The sequence below is a fragment of the Chrysochloris asiatica genome, unplaced genomic scaffold, assembly GCF_000296735.1.
Source record: "Chrysochloris asiatica unplaced genomic scaffold, ChrAsi1.0 scaffold00327, whole genome shotgun sequence".
In the NCBI taxonomy this organism is placed as follows: Eukaryota; Metazoa; Chordata; class Mammalia; order Afrosoricida; family Chrysochloridae; genus Chrysochloris; species Chrysochloris asiatica.
Genome location: NW_006408845.1, coordinates 406,370 through 430,795, shown reverse-complemented (window position 1 = coordinate 430,795; position 24,426 = coordinate 406,370). Strand labels below are relative to the sequence as shown.

General features: G+C 37.4%; 1 pseudogene; it reads left to right on the top strand.

Annotated features, from left to right (window-relative positions):
- LOC102839807 overlaps positions 1–17,197 on the top strand; it is a 108,392-nt pseudogene extending 91,195 nt beyond the window's left edge.
- The last annotated feature ends 7,229 nt before the right edge of the window (positions 17,198–24,426 follow it).

Sequence of the window (24,426 nt, the reverse complement as noted above, 5' to 3'; positions counted from 1 at the left end):
GGAATCCACTTGATGGTACTTAACAACATAGCTTTTTAAGTACAGTCGAGTCAGTTCTAACTCATAGCGACTTCATATAGGGTTTCCAAGGAGCTGCTGATGAGTTTGAACTGTAACTTGGCAGAGCAACCTAGTGTTTATGTTATTGTGCCACACCAGGACTCATCATAAGCTTTATTTTATTTATTGCTTACAGTAATCTTAAAAGATATACTTTACCATCTTTAAGTGGCTCCAACTCCCAGTTATCAATTTTGCAGCATCAAAGATGCAAATAAACCCCAGCAGATTCTGACTTACCGTGATCCTCTTATTGCAAAGGATTTTCAAGGTGGTAACATTTCAGAAGTAGACTGCTAGCTAGGCTTTTTGTCCAAGTTGCCTCTGGATTAATTCAAATCACCAACCTTTCTGTTAGCAGTCCAATGTAGAACCATTTGCATTATCAAAGGATTTCTTTTGCAACACAGCCAGAGTTAAGTAACCACAGGAAAAGTTCCTCTAAACTTGAACCTCAACCTGACCCTTAAATTGTAGCTCATTTTTCTATTTATTGCATTTAAATTTCTCCACCTTTCCTTCCCACAGGAGTCCTGGTGTGACTGTGGGTTAATAAGCTGGTCTTCAAAACCCATTAGAACCTAGGTTGGCAGTTAAATCTCATCATCTGATCCTTGGAAACCCTATACAGGGTTGCTATGGATCGGTACTTGAATCTTGTAAATAGGAACCATCTGACACTAACTACCTTAATTTCTTACGCTTCCCCATGAACAAGTCTGAGTCCTGGTGTGGTGCTGTAGGTTAATGTGCTGTACTGCAAAGTCATTTGTAAGCGCCAGTGTATTGGTTCAAGCTCACCATCTGTTCCTCAAAAACTCTATACAAGGTCGCTATGGGTTGAAACTAACTTGATGACACTGAACAACAGCATTTACTAATCTATTGTCACCCATCTTTACTCTTCTCGGATCAACACGAGACTGCAAACCACAAGGTTGGCTGTTAAACCCAACTGGTGCTTCCCCAAAACCCTATAGAGAGTTGCTATGAGTCAGAACCAATGAGATCACACTTAAAACTAATAACAATGGGGAAATGTCATCTCCTTCTGTACTCTGAAAGGAGCTTTGCTAGCATGTAGGATAAGCATTTGGGAGAAAGATGAGTCCTTCAGCTCTGACAAAGTTTTACAGCCTTGGAAACCTTATACAAGGTAGCTATGAGTCATAAGTGATCGGATAAGCAGTGGGTTTGGGTTCTATGCTTTGAATAAGATTTTGCCTTTTAAGAAACAAAAGGACTCAGACATTCCTTTTATTTTGAACACATTCATCTCAGTTGAGCTCTTCTTTTTCAGAATTAAATATCCATTCAAGGAGCTCAGGTAGCTTAGTGGTTACTAGTTGAGTCGGGAGGCCAACCTCAAGGCCAGCAGTTCGAAACTGCCAGTGGTTCCATGGGAGAAAGATGAGACTTTCTGCTCCCGTAAAGATTTACAGCCTCGGAAACCCTGTGCAGGGTCACTGTGAGTCGGACCCAACTCCACAGTACATAACAACAACAATATGTAAGTGTGTTTTAAATTTTAAATATATTATAGTATAGAAATATGAGGAGTCTTCAAAAAGTAAATGGAATTAAAAGATAACGGAATCCCCAAACTTTTTGAAATCCCTTTGTATATATTCTTAATATGTTTAAGCATTATATTCTATACTAATTTTACTAATGGTAACTCAATGGAAAAATAATGTTTTATCTCTGCTGAATTATTCCTATCAAGTTATTAGTATGCTATTTTTCTAAGTTTAAAACCATTGATTTCTAGTTTATATCTCCAGCTCTAGCTCTATGTATGTCTTTCCTTCACATTAACTCTTTGAAAGCATGTTGAATACTCCTTGGTTCCAGTTTTTTTCTCTCCTCATGAAGCTGCTTGCCAGTCACTAATCCATATTATTAAATCCAAAGATCACTTCTCAATTATCATATTTCTTGAAATTTCAGCAACATTTTTCACACTTGATCCCCTTCTACTCTGGTCCCCTTTGTTTGGTTTGCCTACTACATTTTAGACTTCTCATTCTAATTTGCTGATTCCTTCTCATCTCCCTAACATCTCAGGGCTTAGTATTTTGAATTTTTCTATTATCAAAATAAACTCCCTCCTACCACTGGTCTGTCAATTTGTTGTACTGTGGTGGCTTGCATGTGATTCGGGAAGCGAGGCCACCAGTATTTTAAATACCAGCAGGGTCAACGTAGGTGGATAGATTTCAGATGAGCTTCCAGATTAAGACAGTCTAGGAAGAAGGAGACACAGACTAATACCAAATATTAGCGTAGTGGTTACGAATCGGGCTGCGAACCTTAAGGTCAGCAGTTCGAAACTACCAGCCGCTCCGCGGGAGAAAGATGAGGCTTTCTACTCCCGTAAGGATTTACACCCTCGGAAACCCTGTACAGGGTCGCTATGGGTCGGAACCGACTCGACGGCACTTAACAACAACAACAACAACATTGTTAAGTGCTGTCGTCAGTTCAGACCCATAGCTACCCTGTATAGGGTTTCCAAGGAGCAGCTGGTGAGACTGAACTGCTGACCTTGCAGTTCAAACCAACTGTGCAGTCCAGCACATTAACCCATAGCACCATACCAGGATTCCTCTGAATATTTAGTCACTGAAAATCTTATGAATAGCTGGGGAACACTGTCAGCACCAGAATATTGACTATTGAAACATGGTGAACACCAGAATATTTTCAGATATAGTGCTAGAAGTTTAGAAGGCACTCAAAATATGACTGGGATAGAGCTGCCTCCTGAAAGTAGAGTTGACTGTGATGACATGAATGGAAAAAAGCCTTTGGGATCTTGGTTTGCTGATGGGGGCACAACTCAAAATAAAGAGAAACAACTGTAAACATCAATTAATAATTGGAACATAAAATGTACAAAGTATGAATCTGTGTGTTGCAGACTGTGTAAGACTAATCAGAGGTTCGAGGCCCGCTAGGGCTGAGTGTAACAAATGAGGCCACTGGCAGTTAATGGCAAATTGCTTTCATATTAATATTCAGGTATATATATTAAATTAATACACTGGAGCCTTTGACAATCCACAGATAAATGTGATATTTTCCTAAAGCCGAGACTAAAGGTTGTAAGGTTAAGCCTTTCTCCAAAGGATTAACTAAAAATGTCTTAGCTACTTCACAGCTCTTTGTTCCATAGACAAAGAACCCATCCTCCCTAATCCTTTTCCAGGTGCAGCCCATTCACCTGGGAGTCTGGAGTCCTCCTGCAGACCTGGCTCAGGAAGCCAAAGCAGCAGGACTCCGCCCAAGCTTTTGTCTTTAACTCTCACCTTCCCCCACCTTAGCTCAGGGGCTATAGATATGTTAATTGGGCCTGAAAATCCAAGTTGCTGGCCTGGGATTCGAACCAGCAAAGCACAATGTAAAGTTACCTGAATGTCTGGAAAAGTAATGATGTTAGCTATACCTTGCCTAAGTCCCTCCCAGCTTGGTGTGAAGCTCCTCCCCTGAATAAAACAGAGGCCCGGGCCTCCCCAGGTGTGCATTACGGGTTGGCAGGCATGGAGTAAAAATCAGTGCATTACGGGTTGGAAGGCATGCAGTAAAGATTGCAGGGCAGTGAGTTGCTGCCTGCAGAGGCCACGATGCCTGTAGTCCCAAGCCTGCCTATCAGTGATGTATCCACCCTGGCTTTGGGGTGCCTCTTTGTCTCTCTCTTTCTCTCTTTCTGTGTATTCTTGATATATATGAATCGCCGTCAGGTATCCTCTCCTCGTGAACTGAACCCCAATGTCGAGGCGGGTCCCCGACATCTGTGAAAACTGGACATTGTCAAAAATTAAATAGAACGCATAAGCATTGATATTCTAGGCATTGTTGTTGTTGTTGTTAAGTGCCGTCGAGTTGGTTCTGACTCATAGCGACCCTGTACAGGGTTTTTGAGGGTGTTAATCTTTACGGGAGTAGAAAGCCTCATCTTTCTCCCGCGGAGCGGCTGGTAGTTTCGAACCGCTGACCTTAAGGTTTGCAGCCCGATTCCTAACCACTACGCTATTCTAGGCATTAGTGAACTGAAATGGACGAATATTAGCCATTTTGAATCTGACAATTCCATGGTTTACCATGCCAGGAATCACAAATCGAAGAAGAATGGTGTTGCATTCATCATCAAAAAGAACATATCAAGATCTGTCTTGAAGTGCTAACACTATCTGTACTTGAATAATAAACAAGTGCCAACAAGGAAAAGAAGTTAATATCACTATTATTCAAATTTACACACCAACCACTAAAGCCAGTGATGATGAAATTGAAGAATTCTACCAACATCTTCAATCTGAAATTGATCAAACATAAAATCAAGATGTATTGATAATTACTGGTGATTGGAATGCAAAGGTTGGAAACAAAGAGGAAGGATCAGTAGTTGGGAAGATAATGGCCTTGGTGATGGAAATGATGCTGGAGATGGTGTGATAGAATTTTGCATTGACTTCTTAATTGCAAATACATTTGTAAACAACATAAAAGACTACTATACACATGGACCTCACCAGATAGAATGCACAGAAATCAAATTGTCTATATCTGTGGAAAGAGATGGTGGAAAAACTCCCTATCCTAAGCCAAAACAAGGCCAAGGGCAGACTGTGGAACAGATCATCAATTGTTCCTATGCAAGTTTGGGCTGAAGCTGAAGAAAATTAAAACAAGTTCGTGAGAGCCAAAATATGACCTTGAGCATACCCCACCTGAATTTAGAGATCATCTGAAGAATAGAGTTGATTCATTAGACATTAAAGACCAAAGACCAGAAGAGTTGTGAGATGACATCAGGGATATCATGCAGGAAGAAAGCAGAAGGTCTTGAGAAGACAAAAAGGAAAAGAACAAAATGGATCTTTTGAAGACACTCTGAAACTTGCTTTCCAATGTAGAGATGCTAAAGCAAATAGAAAAAAATGAAGCAAAAGAGCTGAATAAAAAAATAAAGAGGGCATCAGTTTGAGAAGATAAAGTCAAATATTATAATGAAATATGCAAAATCTGGAGTTAGGAAACCAAAAGGGAAGAACATGCTTAGCATTTCTCAAGCTGAGGGAACTGAAGAAAAATTTAAGCCTCAACTTGAAATATTGAAAGATTCTGAGAACTCCTGGTGCAGTTCCATAGGATCAGCAATGGTCTGTGAAATACAAGGTCAGCAGTTCAAACCCACGAACTGCTCCTCAGAGACCCTATACAGGGTTGCTATGAGTTGGAACCAACTCAGCAGAACTTAACAGCAGGAATGACATTGGCAAACTATTGAATGATGCAGAAAGCATTAATAGAAGATGGAAGGAATACACAGTCACTGTACCAAAAAGAAATAGTGTTCAATCATTTCAAGAGGTAGTATATGATTAAGAGCCAATGATAATGAAGACCAAAGTCCAAAGTCTACTGAGAAGGCATTGACAAAGAAGAAAGCTCCAGGAAATGATGGAATACAAATTGAAATCTTTCAACAAAGTGATGAAGCACCGGAGGCACTCATTCGTCTATGCCAAGAAATTTGGAAGAAAACTATTTGGCCAACTGACAAGAAATCCATATGTATGACCATTCCAAAGAGAGGTGACCCAAGGGAATATGGAAATTCTCATTCATTATCATTAATATGTCGTACAAGTGAAATTTTTTATAAAGATAATCTAAAAATGGCTGCAAACATACTTTAACAGAGATCTGCCAGAGGTTTAAGCCAGATTCAGATGAGGGCATAGCATAAGGGATAAAATTTGACTTCAGATGGATATTGGCTAAAAGCAGGGAATACCAGAAAGATGTATGCCTGTGCTTTATTGACTTCACAAAGGGTTTCAATTGTGTGGATCATGACAAGCCATGAACAATATTGTGGAGAATAAGTAGTCCGGAACACTTAATTGTGCTCTTGAGGAATCTGTACATGGACCAAGAGGTAGTTGTTTTAATAGAACATGGAAACACTCAATGGTTTAAAATTAAGAAAGTTGGTGGGCAACAGGTCTATATTCTTTCACCATACTTATTCAACCTGTATGCAGAGCAAATAATCTGAGAAGATGAGTTATATGAAGAAAAACATGGCACCAGGATTGGATAAAGACTCATTATCAACTTGCAATATGCTGATGATACAACTTTGTTTGCTGAAAGTGAAGAGGACTTAAAATAACTTAATGATGACAATCAAAAACTACAGCTTTCCTTATGAATTGCACCTCAATGAAAAGAAAACAAAAATCCTTACTACTGGATCAATAAACAACATCCAAATAATTACCTGTCTACTTGATCATTTTGCTTAGATATTTAATGCCAGCTCTAGACTTCGAACCACAAGATCAGTTGTTCAAACCCACCAGCTGCTCCTTGGAAACCCTATACTTTTACAGGGGGTTGCTATTACGACTTGACCGCACTTAAAAACAACAATCAGGTTCACATGTCTAAAACTGAGCCTCTTCAAGACCGCACCACTCAAATGTGTAATTCTCAGTGTTCTCTAATTCAATTAATGGATCATTTATTCTCCCAGTATTTTCCTCTAACACTTCTTATCTGATCTGATCCATTGGCTGTATGTTATTTATCTTTTTTGTATATGTCTCCCCAATTGTTGTTAGGTACTACTGAGTCAATAACTCAGAATTACCCTCACAATTGTTGTTAATCTGAACCCATTGTTGCTGCCACAATGTCAATTCGTCTCATTGGATGTCTTCCTCTTTTTAGGGATCCTGGGATCCTCTGATTTTCTAAGCATAGTGTCTTTCTCCAGGACTGGTACCTCCTGACAGTGTATTTAAATTACTTTCACAAAGACAGGTTTGTTTGTTCTACTATAAGTCCATGGTACTTTCAATATTCTTCTCCAACATTATAATTTAAATGCATGCATTGATTTTTTTCGAGAGTCTTCTTATTCATTGTGTAACTTTCACATGCTTATGAGGTGATGGAGAATACCATGGCTTGGACCAGGTGCACCTTAGTCCTTGAATTAACATCATTACTCTTGAATACTACAAAGAGTTCTTTTTGCCTAATGGAATACTTAATTTGATTTTTTTTTTCTTTTCATGGAAATACATAAACAACAAAACATTGCCATTTCAACCATTTTAACATGTAGAATCCAACCACTGCAACTACTTCCACATGCTGCACAACCATCAATCCTATCCATTTCAAAATCATTGGTTTCTCTTTTTCAGTTTTTATCCATTTCCAATATTTTTCACTCTCTCCGTTTCCTATTTTTTCTACTTTTCTTCCCCTTTTTTTATTTGAGGGAAAATTCCCAATGGCTTGCCCTAATGGAAAACAAGTATACATTGTTTCCATTCAAGCATATGAAAAAAAAAAAAAAAAAAAGTCTAAAAAAGAAGCAATTTCCTTTTTCCTTCTTTTTCATTTGAACCGCCTTTCTTGTCACCCAAATTAGCACGTGACTGCACTCTACCTAGTAAAAAATTCTCCTTTCACTCACACCCCAGTAACCCTATTTGTTGTTAAGTGCCATATGTTGTTGTTGTTGTGTTGTCTAGTCCCTTCTGACTCATGGTGATCCTGTAAATGGTTTTCAAGGAGCAGCTGGTGGGTTTCAACTGCCGACCTGGTGGTTTTCAGTCCAATGCTAATACCACAGTGTCACACCAGTAGTGCCATCATATATTATGATGTATTACAGAATGAAAATCTTTTCTTGATTTTTTACAGTAGTGGTCTCAGACAATATACAATATAAAATTTGCAACTGACTAATTTCACTTAGCATAATGCCCTCCGGCTTCCTAAATATGGGGTGTTAAGTAAATTCATTGTTATTCTTCAATGTTGCATAATAATTTCATTATGTGTGTGTGCCGATATTTGTTCAGTCATTGTCCTGCTAACAGGCATCTAGTCTGTCTCCATCATTTTGCTATTATGAATAATGTTGCATTGAAGTTGGATGTACAAATATCTATTCATAGCTCTTATTTCTTGAGGACATATACCAAGTAGAGAGCCATTGCTGGGTTATATGGTTTTCTTCTTTCAAACCTTCTGAGAAAGGGCCATACTGTTTTCCACAGTGGGTACACCATTTCACAGTTCCACTAGCAATTAGGAGGGTCCCCAATTCTCCACACTCTGGTTGGCATTTGTTGTTTTCTGTTTTTTTGTTTTGTTTTGTTTTTTGTACTTTGCTATTAATGCTGAGGTGTAAGGTATCTCATTGTTTTGATTTGTATCTCTAATGGCTATTGAAAGATTTCTTCGTGTATTTGTTGGCCACCTGAATGTTGTCTTTGGTGAAGTATCTTTTCATGTCTTCTGCCCATTTTAAATTGAATTAATTATCTTATTGAGGTGTTGAAGTGTTCTATAAATTTTAGACAGTTATCTTGTCTGAAAAGTCATTGTCAATCTTTTTCTCAATTGGTGGTTCTCTTTTTACTCTTCTGGTGAAAACTTTTGATGCATGTAGGTGTCTATTATTTAGGAGATCCCAGTCATCTATTTTGTCTTCTGCTGTTTGTATGTGGTCAGTCATGTCTGATAGTATATGTGTGCCATGGATTAGAGTCCTTAAGTTTGTCCTTATTTTTCATTGTTGATCCAAATAGTTCTAGGTTTTACATTTAGGTCTTTAATCCATATTGCATTTGTTTGTGCATTTTGTGTGAGACATGGGTGTTGTTTCATTCTTCTGCAAATGAATTTCCAGTTTTGCTAGCACTCTTGAAGAGATTGTCTCTTTTGTATTTATTGTGTTTTGGTCATTTGTCAAAGATCAATTGAGCATAGGTGGATGGCTTTACTTCTGGTTTCTCAGTTCTATTCCATTGATCTGTGTGCCTTTCATATACCTGTACCAGATTATTTTGGTTACTCTGGCTGTGTAGTAGGTTTTGAGATCAGGAAATGAGAGGTCTTCTATTTTGTTCTTTTCAAGTAATGCTTTACTTATCCTTGGTCTCCTTTCCATAAGAAGTTGTTGATTCATTTTGTAATTTGATTTCTTGGCTTCTGCTTCCATGAGTTCTGATTGTGGATACAAGCAAAATGAAATCTTTGACAATCTTTCCTTGATTTATTATGATGTTATTTATTGGTCCAGTTGTGGGGATTTTCATTTTCTGTACATTAAGTATGGATTTCTGTACAATCCATGAAGGCTGTACTCTTTGATCTTCATGAGTATTTCCAGCAAGCAAGGTTGTCTGATCTGTATATCATAGGCTATTAATGAATAGTTCTGTAATCCTGATGCCATGTTGTTCTTCATGTAATCCAGTTTGTCAGATGATTTGCTTACCATACAAACTGAATAAGCATGGTGGAAGACATAACCCTGACAGACATCTTTTCTGATTTTAATCCATCCAGTATCACCTTTTGCAATTCTAGTAACTGTCTCTTAGTCAATGCACAAATTCTTCATGACCACAATTAAGTGTTCTGGGATACCCATTCTTCGCAATATTATCCATAGTTCTGATCCACACAGTCGAATGTCTTTGCATAGTCAAAAAAGGACAAATAAACATATTTCTGGTACTCTCTGCTTTCAACCAAGATCCTTCTGATATCAGCATTAGTATCTTTTTGTTACACATCCTCTTCTGAATCTGGCTTAAATTTTTGACAGCTTCTCGTTGATATACTGCTAAAACCTTTGTTGAATTATTAGCAAATTTTACTTGCTTGGGATACTGTTCAATAATTTCCACATTAGAATATAAAAATCGTTGCTACCAAGTTAAGTTCAACTCAGTGGTAACATCAGGAGTGTCAGAAAAGAACTATGCTCCATAGTATTTTCAATGACTAACTTTTTTATTTTATTCCAAGTAGATTGTCAGGTAGTTTTTCCTTAGGTACCTGTGGGTAGACTTGGCCTTCAACCATTTGGTTAATGTGTTCAGCTGTTAACCTTTAGTGTGACCCAGAAACTCCACTAGAATGTAAGCTCCATATATTTCAGTACCATTATTTATTATAACAAGTAAAGCCCCAAATTTCAATAGGTTAATATGTAGCACAGTTTGTTTTTGGCTCAAATAGAAGTTCAGTTATTTTTGTGATCAACAGTTTGGGAGGGGCTTCTCCACAAAGTCATTCAGTGATAAGGCTGACAATCTTTCCAGTTTCTAACTTTGGTCTTTAAGGTTATTTTGAGGCCAAATCTGTTTTTTAAACACATAAATTACCAACTTTACTTCTCTTCTAATTACAAGGATGGGGCCTATTTGTCTGCCACATCTGGATGAAAATGGATAAGAAATATAGTCCCTGACTTTTTAGCTACCCTCCAGTGGAAAGACAGTGGATATTTACTTGCAGCCAAGATGTCACCACCACATACCATAACGGCTATGATTTTTGTCTAACATATTTACTACTAGGAACCCTGGTGGTCCTGTAGGATAAGGACTGGACTACTAACCAAAGATGGCAATTCAAATCCATCAGCTACTTCAAGAAAGAAAGATGAGGTTTTCTGCTCCCTTACAGGTTTAGTCTCAGAAACTGTGTACTGTTATGAGTTAGAACCAATTCAATGACAGTAGGTTTGGGTTTGGTTTTGGTTTTATTTGGTTTATTTACTACTGTATGCATGGTGTGGCACCATAGGATAAGTACTGGACCACAAAGTTGGTTTGATCTGCAAGGCTGGTAGTTCATAACTACCAGCCACTCCTTGGAAACCCTATATACAGAGTCACTATGCATAGGAATTGACTCAATGGCACTTATCAACAAAAACAGCATATATATATGTTGGCATCCTGGATGGTGAAATAGTATAAGCACTGGACTGCTAGCCACAAAGTTGCCTGTTCAAACCCACCAGCTGCTGACTGGAAAACCTATATATTTGGAATGAACTCAACGGCCATTGGGCAGATTTGTTGCATGAGACCACTTGAAAGTGTTAAGGAAAAAAGATGTCACTTTGAGGACTAAGCTGCATCTGATCCAGGTCAAGGTATTTTCAATCACCTCATATGCATATGACAGTTGGAAAATAAATAAGCAAGACTGTAGAAGATCAGGCCCATTAAAATGAATGGCTTTGGCAAAAGAATATTGAAAGTACCATGGATTTCCAGAAGAACAAAGAAATCTGTCTTGAAGTGCAGCCAGAATCTTCCTTAGTAGAAGGGAAAATGGCAAAACTTTGTCTCTCAGACTTTGTACATGTTGTCGGGAAGGCCCAATTGCTGGAGAAGAACATCATGCTTGGTAAAGTGGAGGTTTGGTGGAAAAGAGCAAGACTCTCAACAACAGATTGACACAGTGACAACAACAATGGACTCAAACATAATAATTGTGAGGATAGTGTAGGACTGGGAAGTGTTTCATTCTATTGTGTATGTGGTTGCTGTGAGTTGGAACTGGCTGGACAGCATCTAATAGCAACATACACGTAGTGGTATGGTGTTGATTCAGTAGTAGAATTCTTGCCTTCTAGTGGGGCAAGGTGTTAAGTGTTGGGCTGTTAACTAAAAGCTCAGCAGCACAAGCATACCAGACACATTATGGGAGAAAATGAGGCAGTATGCTTCAGTAAAGATCTGTTGTTGTTGTTGTTAGGTGCTGTTAAGTCAGTTCTGACTTATAGAAACCCATTTCTCGGGTTTCTGAGAAATGGCTGGTGAGTTTGAATTGCTGACCTTGTGGTTGAAACCAGCCTTGAGGTTGAGTGCTTATCCTGCCTTGAAAACCCTATGGAACAGACGTACTCTATAGAGTTTCTGTGAGTCAGAATCGAATATTGTGGTTTGGTTTTATGCAGAAGATCCAGGCACTATTCCTGCAAGACACCACAATTATAGCTATTACCCATTTGATAGTGAAAGTGTGAGTGTTACTGTAATGCTTAACAGAATGGAGCTTCCAGAATAAGATAAACTAGGAAGAAAGTCCTGGTGACTTAATTCTGAAAATTAGCTAGGGATCACAATGGTCTGACCCTGTTGTACATAAGTTTGCCATGAGTTGGAGACCTACTTGATGGCAGCTAATGTATATGGAGTCATGGTGTGGTGCCGTAGGATAAGCATTCAACCTCAAGATTGGTTTGAACCATAAGGTCAGTGGTTCACACTCATCAGTCGTTCCTCAGAAATCCTATCCAGGGTTGCTATGGGTCAGAACTGACTCAACCACACTTAAAAACAACAATGAAATATATGCACAGCACCTAGAATATTAGGGTATTTAAACAAAAAATAAAATAAAAAAAGCAAGTAAGTAAACAAACTGTAGTGGATTTATAATCCTATCCAGCAACTGCCCTCTGCCCTCTGCCCTTAAGTTTATCCCCAGAGTTGCACAGGCTTGCTGCTTTATTCTAACTTTCTAGTCACGCCCTAGCTATTCCAATGTGACTTCCATTGAATCTGAACTTCCTCTTTGTAATTGAATTCAGTAGAAAATGTGGCAGGATAATATTTTTGACAGTATTTTTGTTACTCATTTCTTAGCTGAAAGTGCACTCACTGCTCATGTAGATGGAAGCACCTGTTGCTTTGGAGAGAGGGCTGAACACTGCCAAAAATGAAATCAATGCTCAGTTTTCATGTTTAACCTACAGTTTTAAATCTCACTGGTCTGCCAAAGGTCACGAAACCTGATTTTCACTTGCAAGCTCTATGCACTTGACAGTGCAAAATGTTTTCTTTTTCTGTGAATCTCCTAGGGTGTGTTTATAGCAGAGAGCAAACTTAGAGATGCATTTGTGGAGTTTTTCTCTTAAACTATAGAATAAAGACAGTACGACATAGGAAAGATTTCCTTTCATTAAGGAAGGAGATGCACAAAGCTTATCTATATGCTGCAGTTGGAGAAGAGTTTGGGATAGGAGGCATGCTTAATTTGAGTTTTGAAAAGCAGGTGTTGTGACAAGGAGTTGTGTGAAACTATTTGGGATGATGATCACCAGGAAAAAGAGACTGAGAAAAACCATTTTCAAGAGTGTATTACTGAGTTACCTACTGTAGATAATGAGGTCTGTATTACATCAGAACCTTTAGAAAAACATACAGAATGTATTCTAGAACTATCTTTTCAAGGTTGGGAGGTATAAGCATTTTTATTCATTGGTGCCTATCCTTCACTGGTCAAGAGTTATTCCTAGAATGTTAACTCCCTTATATGTCTGAGCTGTGCATATATTTGAGTCAATTAGGCTACTACAAAATTGGAACGGGCCAGGTCAGAAAGTATAAATCAGAGCAGTAAATTCTAGTGGTTGGATTCTGGTGTTATTAAGTCACTTAAAGTCCTCATAGAAGTGTACACTTCAATCATAGCTAAAATCTAAAGAGCGATCTCAAGGATATGAGCTGGGTATCAGAGACAAATAATACACGAAGATTCTGGTGCAATAAGATTTTTAGAATTAATAAAGAACCCCTTCTCTGTCACTACTGAGATTTCAAATTAGAAAAAACTGGGGTTTAAAGTGGTGGTGGTGGTAGTTACATTCTGTGTGGTTGGTTCCAACTTATAGTGATCCTGTATAGTGTTTTTGAGACTATAAATCTTTACAGGAGCAGAAAGCCTCATTTTTCTCCCATGAAACCACTGGTAGTTTCAAAGTGCTGACCATGAGATTAGCCCAACTTGTAGCCACTACGCTACTACAGCTCCTTGGGGTTTAAAGGAGGATTGTCATATTGTTCAAATATCACAGATTGTAACATGGCAGTGACTTTGCATATCAGCAAGTAAATGCTATCACAAGTAACTAAATGGTAGGCTGGACAAGCTAAATCATAATTTTTGTTACTGTTGGTTGCCACTGAGTTTATTCAACTCATAGTGAGCCATATGTGAAGAGTAGAACTAGTCCATAGCATTTTCAAGGCTGAGATCTTTTGAACATAATTCACCAGGTATACCTCTGGGTGGATTTGGACTGCCACCCTTTTGATTACTAGTGGAGCACTTAACCATTTGGGCTACGAAGGTCTGAGATGCCCTTACCTTAGAAGTCCCCCAAGTAGGGAGAACAGTAGAAAGAACATAGGAAGAATCTTCTGAATTTGACTGAATACTTCACCCAAACCACCATTTAAAAATGGAATTCATTCATTACCTATATGAGTTAATTTTGTTGTTGTTATGTGCTATTGAGTTGATTCAGACTCATAGCAACCTTGTATAAGGTTTCCAAGGAGCAGCTGATAGGTTTGAACCACTGTCTTTGCAGGTAATAATCCAGTGCTTATCCTATAGGACCCCAAATGAGTTAATTACTACCTTTAAGTTCGCTATGGGTTGGTACCGACTAGATGGCACCTAACAATAGCAACAAAAATATTAAGAGAACTGGGGACTTATGAATAAATTAAATACAATTGTAGAGAAATAGAAGTGTTTATATCTCTGATCACTTAAATTGTATTTCCAAAACTAAAAATCCACTAGAACCCTCTTGTCTTCATCAGCATTAAACTTACTTGGTCACTGTTGCTTATAACCAAGGAAACCTAACTATAGAAAACTTGTTTTCAAAGAACAAACTAATGGATTAGGTGGCTACATATACTCTGGGAAATGGGAACTGGATATAAATCGGAGACAATGATATTCCATTTCATATTTTAGGAAGACAAACTTATACAGCCCATGAGATAAAATGGAACCTGGAACATTATGTCACTGAAAGTGAAGTTTTGGGATCCAAGCAGCTGCTTCCATAGAATAATTTAACAGATAGGATGAGTTCCAGGGCCACTTTGTATGGTAAGTGCTAAGGGGAGAGCATTGGATAATTTAAAGCCAGAAGATGACAATATACTTAGATTACTAAATCATCACTTTGTATTACACATGAAACCTAAGGGCTTTCTGAGTCTGCAAAGCTAGTTTCTTCTTATAGAAGAAGTACTGCATCACTACTTGGTTATTGGTTCTGAAGATTGTTGAATTATAGTATCAGTTGATATATAGTATCTCCTGTGTGAAAGAGAACTGATCAATAACTGATGGAGATTGGACTATTAAGGATAAAAATGTCAAAAAGGTTCAGAAGTCCTAGATGTAGGATGTCATCTGAAACTCCCTACTGATGTGTTATTTATTAGAGGAAATCCTCCCCACTAATAGGAACTGTAGGATAAGCACTGAACTACTAAATCACAAGGCTAGTGGTTCAAGTGCGCCAAATGTTCCTCAGAAACTCTACAGGGCTGCTATGGGTCAGAACTGATTCACTGGCACTTAGCAACAAAAGCAGCAATAAGGAAAAAGCTGAACTTTCCCTTCCCGCTCATGTTGTTAATAACCAGAATCAAAACTCATCATTCTCAAGTACAGAATCAGGAAGGAATGAAGGATTGTACACAGAAAATAGCAAAAGCTTTTCATTTTGATTAATTAAAACTCTGAAAAAAATTAAGGAACTTGATTTTCAAAACTAAAATCACACTAAATCTATTTTGTCTTCATTAGTATTAACTTAGCTACTAAAGTGAGTGTATTTGTAATTATATTTTAGTTTATTATATAGCTATACTTTTTTTTTTTTTTTTTTGATTCTGAATTTAATGAGTTAGTCAGTTGTCATTTTAGTGGTTTTCTGGGTTGAATAATAATAATCTGAATCCAAAGTTGGCCATTGCCGAAAGACATGAAGAGGCCAGAAAAGCCTGGCCAATATTCAGAACAGAAGTTGCAATCTGGCAATTCTAAATCCTGGCTCTCGTCATGCTTTGTTTGGCCTTCATGGTGCTGGCTTGCACAGTACTTTAAAAACATTTGATTTAGATGCCAAAAATCCTCACATAAAATCCTTTATTTACAACCTTTTTTTAAATGACCTGGCATTACCAAGCTCATATTCCTTTGTGGTACCAATTTGCTGTTGTCCACTTACAATGAGGCAGGTTTGCTTCAGTTGCTTATAGACCCATCACTCTATAGCTGTATGATGCCCGCAAAGTCATTTGGTCTGGCTCTGACAAGGCGCCTTGCAGTTTCAGCCATCATGTTGTTGTTATTGTGAAGTGCCATCAAGTAGGACCCATAGAAACCCTATATAGGGTTTCCAAGGAGTAGCTGGTGAGTGTGAACTGCTGATTTTGTGGTTCAAACTGACTACTTGCAGTCTAGCATATTAACCCACAGCACCACACCAGGACTCCAGCCATCAGCACATTGTTATTTTTGTTGTTAAGTACCATTGAGTCCCTTCAGCCATCACATTAAAGGTGAGTTAATTGAATGTTAGACCAAATATAGCAGGTTAATTTTTAAGTTGATAATTTTGTACAGCAACCCATTCCAGTTCATTGCACTAGTTAAATCATTGTCCTATTCTCTGTTGACTTCATAATCTCTTAATAAGGAAAGAATAAAAGCACTGAGTAATAGGATTCAAAATGCAATCTACCGCTTTACTCTCCAGGTAAAGACGGCAGAGCATGGTTTCAGCTTTTCGCTGACAACATTCAGCCCCTCTGGTAAACTTGTCCAGATTGAATGTGCTTTGGCTACTGTAGCTGGAGGAGCCCCTTCAGTGGGAATCAAAACTGCAAATGATTTGGTGTTAGAAAAGAAATCCATTCTGTATGATGAACGATGTGTACACAAAGTGGAACCAATCACCAAGCATATAGGTTTCGTGTAGAGTGGCATGGGCCCAGATTACAAAGTACTTGTACATAGAGCTCAAAAACTAGCTCAGCAGTACTGCCTTGTTTACCAAGAGCCCATCCCCACAGCACAGCTGGTACAGAGCAGCTTTTGTGATGTAGGAATACACCCAGTCGGGTGATGTACATCCATTTGGAGTTTCTTTTCTTATTTGTGGTTGGAATGAAGGGCGATCTTTATTTCAGTCAGATCCATCTGGAGCTCACTTTGCCTGGAAAGCCACAGCAATGGGGATGAACTTTGTGAATGGGAAAAGTTTCCTAGAGAAAAGATACAATGAAGATCTGGAACTTGAAGATACCATCCATACAGCAATCTTAACCCTAAAGGAAGGCTGTAAAGGCCAAATTACAAGATAATATAGAAGTTGATAATCTGCAGTAAAGCTGGATTTAGGAGGCTTACTTCAACTGAAGTTAAAGATGACTTGGCTGCCATAGTATATATAATGAAGCAGCTGAATGAATAAATAATATGGAATTTTGGATAATCTACTCTTAAACATGTTCAAAGTATGTTTTGTTTTGCAGACTTTTTGCATACTTTTTCTACATGCTTAAATGAACTGATGTTTTTAAAATGACATAAATCATAAACTGTTGAATAAATTAGGAAAAAAAAAAAAAAGAAAGAAATCTATCATGTACCTCACCTACCCTTCCAGAGAGGTTAAGGAAAACAGAAATTTACTTTTTTTTTTTTTACACTAAATTTATTAAAATTATACTAAAATTACTTTTAGTGACTCTTTTTTTTTAGTTGCTGTTACGTGCCACCAAGTTGGTTCTAACTTATGATGAAACCTGTATGGGGTTTCTGAGGAGCATTTAGACCTAAGATATTGGTGCAATTGATGTGAGCTTAGATTTTGGTAAGAGTGGGCCTCTTCCATCGTGACAGAGACTTGGAGGTAGCACTTAACCTAATAGGAAAAAATACAGGGCTGATTACCATAAAAGGAAACATTATGCTCAGAATCCAAGCTTCAAAATTAGTCTTGCCTCCAGAAATCTGTTTCTACAAATTAAACTGGTTGTAAAATAATAGCAAATTATTTGCTTTATTTAACAATTTAAAACAAACAGACAAATTTGGAATAAGATACCTGACTTAAATCAAGACACTATAGTACCATAGCTGCTACTTTAAAATTTAAATCCTACTTTAAGATTGATTTCACAGACCGTAGTCTTTTAAACAAAGCAGTTATCACAACTCTCTATGCTGTTGTTGTTGTTGTTAGGTGCCATCAAGTCTATACCCACTCATAGCAACCCTATGTACAACAGAACAAAACATTGCCTGGTCCTGGGCCAACCTCACAATTGTTGCCACACTTGAGTCCATTGATGCTGCCGTATTACCAATCCATCTTGCTAGGGGTCTTCCTCTTTTTCTATGACCCTCCACCTTACCAAACATGATATCCTTCTCCAGCGACTGGTCCCTCCTGGCAATATGTCCAAAGTATGAGAGATGAAATTTGGCCATCCAGGCCTCCAAGAAGCACTGTGGCTACACTTCTTCCAACACAGATATGTTGGTTCTTTTGGCAGCCCATGGCACTTTCAACATTCTCCTCCAATACCATAATTCAAAAGCATCAATTTTTCTACAGTATTCCTTACGCATTGTCCAGCTTTCACACGCATATGAGGTTATTGAAAATACCGTCGCTTGGGTCAGGCACACCTTAGTCCTTAAGCTGACATCTTTGTTCTTCAACTCTTTAAAAAGGTCTTGTGTAGCAGATTTGCCTAATGCAATACGTCATTTGATTTCTTGACTGCTGCTTCCATGAGTGTTGATAGTTGATCCAAGAAGAATGAAGTCCTTGACAACTTCAACCTTTTCTCTGTTGATAAGAATGTTGCTTATTGGTCCAGTGGTGAGGACTTTTGTTTTTCTTTTTTACATTGAGATGCAGTCTATACCGAAGGCTGTGGTCTTTGATCTTAATCAGTAAATATTTTAAGTCCTTTTCACTTTTAGCAAGCAAGGTTGTATTTTCTGCATATTGCAGGTTGTTAATGAGTCTTCCTCCAATCCTGATGCCACGTTTTTCTTCATATAAACCAGCTTCTTAGATTATTTGTTCAGCATACAGGTTGTATAAGTATAGTGAAAGAATACAACCCTGTCGCACACCGTTCTTAATTTTAAACCATTCAGGGTTGCCATGTTCTGTTTGAACAACTACCTCTTGGTCCGTATACAGATTCCTCATGAGCACAATTAAGTGTTCCAGAATACTCATACTTCGCAATGTTGTCCATAGCTTGTCAAGTATCCCTAATCTAATACAATAAGGACCTTCATTCTAGACTTCTGCCAAAATATCTGTGGCTGGTTTTCAGGGAAAATGAACATTGTTGAAAGAAATAATAGTGCTTTTCTTGTAATATTAGACTTAATGTCCAAGATAAGAGAAATTCTTGGGCATAGCAGTCTACTAGTCAGATGGAAAGACCTTATGTTTTTATGTTTAAATTCCATTGAGTTGGTTCTGACTCACAGTGACCCAAGTCAGATCGGAAGACCTTATAAGCACTAGGTAATTAATGGGACTTTAACCTGAGTTCTTACATTGACCAACAAAGTAAAGAAACAACTATTAGAACAGGGTAAAAGACTGTAGTAATAAATACTAGCAATAGTCTTGGGACCAATAGCAGAAAAGTCCATTGTAAATATTACGTGATTTGCTTTCATTAATGTGTTATATACACATTTTTCTTTGTTCTTCTTCCTCCAAAAATTGTACATGGAAAAATTTCATGGTGATAAGTTTTACCAATCATTTTATAATATTTAGGTTGAATCACAATGAATATAGAGAAGAAAGAGAACAAAACAAGATGATATTTCATATTTAGAATTGGAAAATGTGTGTGGCAGGGTTGTATCATTTTACCTTTCTTGTTCAATTTGTATACTAAACAAATAATCCAAGAAGCTGGACTATACGAAGAAGAATGCAGATTTGGAATTAAGGGAAAACTCATTACTAACCTTTTATGCTGAAAATGAAGAACACTTAAAGTGTTTATTAGTGAATATAAGACTATAGCTTTCACTCTGGATATATCTGAACATAATTAAGATGAAAATCCTCACCACTAGTCTCATAAACAACATCGTGATACATAGTGAAATAATTGAATTTGTCAAGGATTTCATTTTATTTGGATCAACAATAAATGCCCATGGAAGCAACATTCAAAAGAAATCCAATGGCAAATTGTATTGAACAAATCTGTTGCAAAAGACCTCTTTTAAATCTTGAAAAGCAAAAAAAAACTGCTTTGATGAAGCCTTGCCTGACTTAAACCATGGCATTTTAAATTGCCTTTCATGCACAGAGAAGCTGGGCAATGAATGAGAGCAATAAAGAATTGATGCATTTGAATTGTAGTGTTGGCATAGATAATGAATTTACCATGGACTTCTGGAAGAATGAACAAATCAATCTAAAAGGAAGTACAGCCAGAGCACTCCTTGAAAGCAAGGATGGGGAGACATGTCTTCTGGAGAGATAAGTTGCTAGAGAAGAACATTGTACTTAGTAAAGTAGAGGGCCAACAGAAAAAAAAAAATGAGACTCCCACTGAGATGGATTGATACAGTATCTGCAACAATGAACTCAAACATAGCAATGATTGAGGATGTAAGAACTGTGCAACATTTTGTTTGATTATGCCTAAGGTTACTATAAATTGGAGATGACTTGATGACTCCCAACAACAAGACAAGTACCAGTATTTAAAATTTTTGGTTCCTTTCTTTATGGATACAGTGAAAAATTTTCAGTTATCTGGATTATGCTATATTTGATTTGATAAATTATTTGAGGTGGATTAAAAAAAGCTAATGGATAAATGGAATTTAAAGACAATGGAATTTGTTCACAATTTTTTCAAAGCCTCCTCGTATATATAGGGGAAATGCTGGTCAGCTTAATGATCAAACAGAAATTGATGGAACCCAAAGACAATGGCCCTTGTTCACTTTTAGGTCTGGAGCTGAACTCAAGCTCCTGACTCAATTTTCCGCTAAGCAATAGATAGGTGTATGGAGGTGGACAACAGCACTAGTGAGAGACACACACCATAGAATGATTACTTGCGATCAAATGGGCAGCATTTACCCAAAGACAAAACTTCTGTTTTATTTTTTTGGGGTGGTGGAGGTGAGGGGGTAGGGAAGAGGTGAGGATGTTTTATTGTGAATTGAATCAAGGTTTACAGAGCAGACCAGAATTTTATATTCAACAAATCATACACTTCATTTCATATCATGGATTTCAATCCCCTCCATGAAATAACAGCTATCCACTTCTTTCCTGTCATTCTTAATTTCCATTCCACTCAACCTTCCCAATCCTTCTGAAATTTGTCCTTAGGTAAATGCTGTCCTTTTGGTCCTGAATGGTTAATTATCCCATAGTGAGCATACCTTACTAATGTTGTTGTCCCACCTATATATCTAATTACCATTTGGCTGAAAATTGAGCCATTAGATGAGTTCCATAGCCAAGGGCCATAGTCTCTGGATTCTTCCAGTATCTCTCTGATCAGTGAGTCCAGTTTTTTTGTTTGTTTTTTTTAAAATAATTTTGAGTTTTGTTCTATATTCTCTCTCATTCTGTGCAGGACAATTGAATGTGATTCTTTTCAGAATAGTTGGTAGTGGTAGCTGGTTCATCTTACCTCAGCATCAATTAGTCCATTGAACTAATTGATTACAAACATCTTCAGTTTTCATCACTCTTCTACATATGGGGAGACCAATAGTTGTACCTTAGATAGCTGCTTATGACATTTTAAGATTCCAGTCACTAGTCACCAAAACAGTATGTAGAACATTGTCTTTAGGGACTAACTTATGGCAACTGACCATGGTGTCCCCTAAAACTTGTCCTATTCTTAAAGTCAATAATAAACATCGGTATAATTATCAATGAAAAGTATTTCATAATTAAACTAAGAAAGCTTAAACTCTTAGTGTACCTAACATCATTGCTTTTGTGATTGAATGCCTTACTTTGGTGAAATTAATTTTTAAAAGTATTTCTCCTCTGATCCTTCACTCATTTCACATGTTTTGAACATATATACTATCTATTTATATCTTATCAAGTTGAATTGTTTAGAATTAAATGGAAGCTCTCTTTAGATATTTACAACTACAAATTATCATTAATTGCCATTGAGATGAAAAAGAAAATATAAAGCTTTTGTTTCCTGATAGAAGACCAATCAAATCTAAATGAATCCATTCATCTCATAACTTACTGAAAAAGAAAATTTCAAAATTACTCTTGTCAAACTCATCAATAAGAGTTGAACGTAATTGAAGCAGTCATTTTCATATATCACATCAACTGCTGGAAAACTGTTCAACTTCACTCTAAATGGAAAAAAAAATACCCCCAGCAAACAAAGGATACAAAGCTATCCTCTCTTATGCAGACATTTCTACATAAATGTTTTGCCAATTACCTTTCTAACACTGGTGTTTAATGTTTAATAATAAAAACACAACAGTATTCCAAGAGTTGATTCCTTCTCCTGGTGAACCCATCTATGTCAGAGTAGAACTATACTTCAAAAGGACTTTCCAGGGCTGAATTGTCAGAAATAGATCACCAGGATTTATTTCCAAGGTATCTTTGGGTGAACTCTGACTTCCAACCTTTTGCTTAATAGTTTCACACAATAACCATTTGCTCTACTCCTCAAATTACTCAATTTGTGATGCCATCTGTTTCCTGCTATGTTGATGGATACAGATTTCAACCTAGACAGGCTAGCTCCAAACGTGTGTGTATACTCTACACATTTACCACAAAGTCCTTCACATAGAAGGTACTCAAGAGGTAATTGAATTTTTTTTGTAATTGTTTAATTATTTTTAATAATGTTTCCTGGTCATTTTTTTTTTTCGTTATTTCTCCTTATTGTTTAAGTCAACAATTGCCTGAGCACTTATGAACCAGAGCCTGGATAGGCACAGAGATAGAATCTCTTGACTTTAAAGACTTCATTGTAGGCGAGAAACACAAGTAAGCAATATTTATAATACTCCTCTGTGGTGATTGGTAGTGGTGGTGTGCCATTCAGACAGTTCCCTACTCACAGCAACCCTTGATAGGGTTTTTTCTGAGGCTGGAAATCTTTACAGGAGCAGACAGCCTCATCTTTGTCCTATGGAGTGGCTGGTCAACTAGAACTGCTCATCTTGAGGTTAGCAGCCCCAACACATAATGACTCCACTATCAGGGATGAGTTCATATAATTATTCAAATGTACACACCAACCACTAAGGTCAATGATGAAGAAATTGAAGAATTCCACTAACCTCTTCAGTGTGAAATCCATCAAATCTGCGATTAAGATGTGCTGATAATTACTTGTGAATAGAATGTGAAAACTAGAAACAAAGAGGAAGGATCAGTAGACGGAAAATAGGCCTTAGTAATAGGAACAATGCTGAAGATCACATGATAGAATTTTGCAAGATCAATGACTTATTCATTGCAAATACCTTTTTCTCAATACAACTTTGACTTCTCCTGATGGAATACACAATTGTACCTGTAGGAAGAGAAGATGAAGTTCAATATCATCAGCCAAAACAAGGCCAGGAGCCAACACTGGAACAAACCACAGGACTAAGGTGTGCTTGACACTTTCCACAATATTTTCAATTGCCTCATATTCATGTGAAAACTAGACAATGAATAAGAAATAGATTAATTTGAATCATGGTGCTGGTAAAGAATATTGCATATGCCATGGACTACCAAAAGAAGAAACAAATCTATTTTGGAAGAACTAAAGTCAGAATGTTCCTTAGAGATGAAGATGGCAAGACTTTGTCCCACCTACTTTGGACATATTATCAGTGGAGACCAGCCCCTGGAAAATGACATGATGCTTTATAAAATAGAGAGTCCACAAGAAAGAAAACCCTCAATGAGATGAATTGACATAATGATTGCAACGGTGGGCTCAAATGTAACAGTGATTGTGAAGACGGTACAGGACAGGGCATGATTTTGTTCTGTTGTACATTGGACTGCTATGGGTCAGAACCAACTCTCTCTCTATGACTCCTAAAAACAACATTCCTTTCTATGAAAGCTTGGTGAAAACCTGAGTAGATGTCTAATCAATCAGGACAGTGAGAGTTTACAATCTTAGGACATCATTTTCTAGGTAGTCTAGAATAAACAGAATGGCATGGCATGTTTGAAGAATTTTTTTAAGTGAACTTAATATCAAGACAAGAAAATGAAGATGAAGCTGGCAGCTTTGGGGGAATCCTTGGATTACTTTGGTCTCTGAATAGATAAGTGTTAGTATGACAGATTGGCTTAAAGGTATACTAGTTGGATAAACAAGGTGAATGCATTGAATAGTGAAAGAATAACTCATTTTATTGCATGTGAAGAGATAATAGCAGAATAGTGAAGGACAAAGGTTTGTGGAATGTGGAATAAAAAAAAATGCTATTTTTAATGAAGTTGGCTTTATTCCAGAAAAATAAGATGTGGCTGATGTTTTAAGAAAGATCATAAGCTTACATGTGCTTAACTTGTTGTTGTTAAGTGCCATCGAGTCGGGTCCGACCCATAGCGACCCTGTACAGGGTTTCCGAGGGTGTAAATCTTTACGGGAGTAGAAAGCCTCATCT